Source organism: Triticum urartu, unplaced genomic scaffold, assembly GCF_003073215.2.
Source record: "Triticum urartu cultivar G1812 unplaced genomic scaffold, Tu2.1 TuUngrouped_contig_7185, whole genome shotgun sequence".
NCBI classification, from domain to species: domain Eukaryota; kingdom Viridiplantae; phylum Streptophyta; class Magnoliopsida; order Poales; family Poaceae; genus Triticum; species Triticum urartu.
Window position 1 is genome coordinate 1 of NW_024118008.1, and position 5799 is coordinate 5799.

Below are 5799 nucleotides of genomic sequence, written 5' to 3' on the forward strand. Positions count from 1 at the left end.
TTCGCCGCAGGTCGCCGCCGCCGGAGCCGTCCTTCTCCGCAGGTCTCCTTCCTTCTGGCCACCCTGCCCTCCACCGCTCTTATCTCCTCATCAACGTGCAGGGGTTGGCATCACACTCACCACGGAGAAGATCGCCAAGTACTTCGTATACATCCACTGTAAACGATCACCGTGTTGCGCCAAGAAGTGCCGCCACCGCCTGGGTTCGCTAGCCGCCACGTGGAGTCGCCCTGGCCGCCGTCTCGACTCACCTCCATCGCCGCCGCGAGTCATCTCCACCGCCGCCAGGAATCCCGTCGCCGGCAAGGTATATGTTCTCGGTCCTCTCGCCCTGCTTGCTACGTGTGGGTGTGTGTGTGTGTTGTCTGGGTGCTTGATGTCGCTGGGTGCTTGTCGCTGATGGCCTGCTGCTGCTTTGCGCTTGTATCTTGTAATATGCTGCTATGCTTTGTTGTATACCGACGTTGTTTCTTGCTGCAAATGACCTGATGATGTTGTTGCTGTGTTGGCCAGGGTGTGAGTCCAGTGACACATAACATTCAATTATGAGGATTCAGGAAATTATGATTATTCAGTCATTGAGGATATGAAAAGAGGCATAAGGCAACATGTTCTATCAAAAAGTTTCGTTTGCAAAGTAGATAAGCTTTATTTTGAGTCTCCACCAATTTATTGTTCTCCTTGTGTTGCTCGGACAAAACGAAGTGCATCATACTATACTGCTGCTGCTACTGAGATTTGCCACAATTTATGTATCCTGTGTTAGAATGAGGCTCGCAGTTGCACGATTCAGGTGGAAAGGTAATCAATTTCCTAAGGCTAACCTTCATACTTGAATTCTCTAAACTCTTTTTGTTCATGCTAATTTGTTCAAATTGATTGGCTCTAAGGTGGGTTATGTGTGACAAATGTGAACGCTGGAAGCATCAAATTTGTGCCCTTTTTAATTTCAAAAGGGCCGATTATAAAGAAGCAAAATGTACTTGCCCTTAAGTGTTGTTCTTGGGGCTAAAGATTTGCCAAGGGCCGTGCTTAGCAATCATATACAAGAACAACTCTTTAAACCGTTCAGGGAAGAGAGACACGAACATGCCGTTCATCATGGGAAAAGCTTTGATGAGGTTAGTGTTGCCTCATCAATTCACAGAATCTTACGTTTATGGATCCTATGTTTTCTTTTTCTTGGTTATGTCTTGGTTCCTCTTTCCTGAACATGAAATTTGTAGCTCGTGTATTTCTTAGAAACAGAGATTTGCTGCTCCATCTACTTATTTTTATTCTATTTGAAGAATTTGACGGTATTTATATGTTTGTTTTGCTACATCCTTGTTTCATGCACGTGCACCTTTTTCCGAATCAGGAGCTTTTCATTACTGAATAAGTACATAGTTATAGTCATATACCGAAGGCTGAAAACGAAGCTAGGATTCATTATTTATCCTGGCACACCTTTGTTGCTGAGGCAAAGCATTTTTTGCACGCAGGTCAGCAGCAACATTAGCTGGTCTATGCACAAACTTAAATTGAAAACTATAAAATCCACTTAGCTCGGTCACTTCCTTCAGGATGGGGGTGTTCAGTCTTCACCATCACTGGACCAAAATATATTGTTGCTTGATGTATTGTTTTAATGAGGGTTTTGTTTACGAGTGTGTGCAGTATGTATAAGACTAGGAGTATTGGATGGTTGTCAGTCGGCTGTGTGTATTTTGAACGAAGTTTGTAGTATGTATAGGGTTGTAGTTAAATTACTATGGGGTGATAACTTTGTAGTTTGTTAGTAACATCTCCATATTATTGAGTCTGAAAAACTATTGTAGCATCTTTATTATACTGGATTTATTTCATTTTGGTGGGCTGTGAGAATACCTTGAAAAAGAATACCTTGAAGTAGAGAGAATACCTTGAAAAAGAATTTAAATCCCACTAGGCTAAGAAAACTGCGGCGAAATCATCCTCCCATCTCTGGGTCGGTTCAGCGTGTCCCTTTTAAATATGCAACAAACAGAACGGAAATAGGTTAATGCATGTACTTCATCTTACCTTATATAGTTTTTCTTTAATCTAACCATGTCATCTCATAATATTTTGGTCGATATTTTACCATGTGCAACATATATGCAAATGTAAACACACGGCAAAAGGTCAGTCAATTCGCAGGGACTAACCTTGTACTGCAGCTATTTGTCCCAAACATCTAATACTCATAACTAACTTCATTGCCTCCATTGTTAGGCTAAAATCTGGAGCCGATAATGGAGTAATTAGTTAATTACTAACCATCAGTTCGGAGAAACGCAATCTGACGAATAGTTACAGAGTAGATACTGATATGCCATGACCATTTGATAAGAAGAAAGCAGAGTATCTAAAGAAGCAAAACATATCCCGCTAGCAAGAGAAAGTTGCGGCGGCCAGTGAGAATATCGATGGATCTAGCTCAAGACCCCACAATTTTCTTTCTCTGTATATATTTTGCCTTCTAAAGATTAGTTATTGACAATTGAGATTTAATAGAATGCCCAGAAGCATGAGTATTCAATATCTGTCTTTGTTCTGATCTATAGAAGCAGTGGAAATAGAACTTGATTTATCATTCAGTGAGAAATCATAAATTTTCCAGTAAATCTCATATCTTCAGCAATTTGCTGGCGGGGAGAGTGATGATTGTGGCAGAAAGCACGCTAGCGATGGAGGGAACGTGAATGGGATTGGGCAGTTCTATAGTGAGTGTGTTAGTTTCGGTCAGGCTGCCCACCATGTTTGTGTTTCAGCTGAAACACCATAAAGCTATTTAATTATTCATGTTTATTTGTCTTTCATTTCATCAAATTAAAATTTCTAATCAAAATTTTGTAATCACGTAGGTGGATTATATTGGTATTTATGGATGTTAAACTTCTGGATAGGAATGTTTCATTTGACTATTTGGAGCATGTATATTTCACTCGGAATCCCCACCATTGTTCTTGGTGGACTAATTCTAATTAATACTTGGCAAAAGCATATTAGACTATTCTTTTATAATTAATTCCGATTACTATATTTTGGGTAATTCTGATTACTACTATGTATTTGGTAGGAGCATAGGACACACTTTAGAACAAAATTATCTACCATTTTAGTGGACTCAGAATTGAATGATGATATGGTGAGAAGTAGAAACTATGAAAGTGATGAACACAACGGTGAACTCTTATATCCTATGATTTTGGACAACATATTATACTATTCTTATATAATTAATTCTGATTACTATATTAATTTGATTCTTATAATGCTGGTCTTGCTAGCTTTCAAAGTAGGCTTCTTATGCGTTTTCTTACAACAAATGCTCATGGAGCTGATATATCTAGTAGTGCTCTTTGTGTTCATATTGTAGCATGCCTCATGGATTGAGCTCGAGCCTGACTCCAGCGAGCTTTCTTTTAGTTGGTTGTGCTACAGTTTTTAATTTGGTTTCAGATTTTTCAACTTGACATATATGTATTTAGCCCTCCTCACTTACGAATTCTCTGATCCTTTGGTTAATTTTATAAGTTCTAATAGTTTAATTTATTAGCAGCACGGTGTCGATGATGTCCTACGACTAGAAGAAAAATTCTAATACACCTTTTATTTTCTTACATAGTGTTCCCTACGCTCCCGCAAAAAAAAGTGTTTCCTACGCGCAAACTCCGCTTTAGTGCTTATGTGTGTAGACTATTAACTCGATGTAAATTGATTTCTTTACATTTCTTTGTGCTTGTTACTGCATATTGCTTGTTTTGGACCATTGTACAAAATTGCATCTAAATTGAGACTGATACCTACTTTTCAAATTGTCAGAGATGACGAGATCCACTTTCTTTTGAAAAGGAGAAGGGAGGACAGAGAGAATCAAATCAAAGGAATGTAACCATCAACTTATTACATTTTTTCTTTAAGAACTAACATTGTTGCTGGAACACACAAAACCTATATCGTTTTAGTAGAACATCCATTCTTATTGTCAGCCTCTCACCTGCAGCAGTACATACAAATAAATTCCTACCAGTAGGCAAAAACCATGTGAAGCCCCTAATCCTTCGCTGATATTTTTCCTAGGCAACTTCACATGGAACTAGGATCAGTTAATAAGTTTCTGGTATATTTTCAAATTTTCTTGCTTGATGCATGAACATATCATCAAGATTTCAATCTCTTATATGTGCTTTTGCTGCTGTAGATTTGTTGGTGTTGATTTGCAGTAAGAGGAGATGTACTATTGTTCTCATCAATTTCTTTCATACCATGTGTATGGTTAGTTCTTAATATTCTTCATTATTCAAAATACCTGAACCCACTAGGATTCATTTATTATTATTTACCTCCAAGCACTATATATTACTGTTGTTTATTGTCCACCTTGATCCTTTGCTGATGTTTTTCCTAGGAAACTTCACATGGAGTTAGGATCGCTTAATAAGATTCTGGTATATTCTGCAAATTTTCTTGCTTTATGCATGAACCTATCATCAATATTTGGATCTCTTATATGTGCATGTGCTGTTGTATATTGGTCGGTGTTGATTTGCAGTAAGAGGAAATGTACTATTGTTCTCATCAATTTTCTTTCATACCATGTTATAGAAATATGTTGTTTAAATATGAAGAGGCGGATAAGTTTCTGGCATTAATTACTGACTATCCAGATCCGGCTTGCTTCTCAGCCATGGCCTACATTTAGAAGAAATATGTTGTTGAAATATGAAGAGGTGGATAAGTTTCTGGCTTTAGTTACTGAATATATCCGGATCCGGCTTGCTTCTCAGCCATGGCCTACATTTAGAAGATATATGTTGTTGAAATATGAAGAGGTGGATAAGTTTCTGGCTTTAGTTACTGAATATCCGGTTCCGGCTTGCTTCTCAACCATGGCCTACATTTAGAGAAGACATGTTCATTGTAAGAGATTTTAGGTCAATGATCTCCCCCTGTTGTAATGCTGATCATCTTAATTCCGACATTGCTATATGTTTGCACCATGGTTCATGACTGTACTTTTTTCACACGTCTTTACAAAGTTTGTCAGTATTATTATGCAGAGATAACCTGTCATGGTTCTGCGTTGATGTGTTTTTTCATTTGTCAATTTCTTTTGCTTTGAAACAATGTTGATTGGCTGAAAGAATGGTTTCGCGTGTCTTACACGCTTATACCTACTTGAATGTTAAATTTTATTAGCAAATCCATAGAGAACAATGTCAACATTTTACGTCTTGCTACATGAAGCTATGTACTGCACGGCACAACAGTGTTAACATTTCCGGTGCTCATTACATTAAGATTGAAGATGTATTTTCTTGATTGGAAATATTATACCTCAAATTTAATTCAATTGTGGATACAGTGACAACTTTATGCACTGAATAACAAAGTGATTATGTGAGTGTAGGAACTAGGACCGGTGACAACAACATTTTGAGCGGCACAACAAGTGGTGCTGTGGGGGTACCGAAGCAAGGGCAGTTAGGCAAATCCAACGGCGTGAACGTCCCAATGTATAGCTTGGGAGGGGTCCCATCGCTGACTGCGATCGCCCTATTTGAAGAAGGGGCACGTTGGTTCATGAAACAATCAACACGTCTTTATGACTCGGAATTAGGAATTCCACGCACTTTGCATCAAATTTGAATTCCCAAAAGAGTTATTCATGTTATGATAGAAATATTTATGTTTCATAGTCGAGACGTGCGTTGCACGTACATGTTTACTACTCCCTCCGTTCGTAAATATTTGTCTTTCTAGAGATTTCAACAAGTGACTATATACGGAGCA

The 5799-nt window shown here is 38.4% G+C and overlaps 1 long non-coding RNA gene across 1 annotated transcript; it reads left to right on the top strand.

Moving 5' to 3' along the window:
- Positions 1-517: 517 nt before the first annotated feature.
- LOC125531473 lies at positions 518-5072 on the top strand. Its single transcript, XR_007293253.1, has 3 exons — positions 518-801; positions 891-1121; positions 3829-5072. It is a non-coding gene; the product is annotated as an uncharacterized LOC125531473 (long non-coding RNA).
- Positions 5073-5799: the final 727 nt, after the last annotated feature.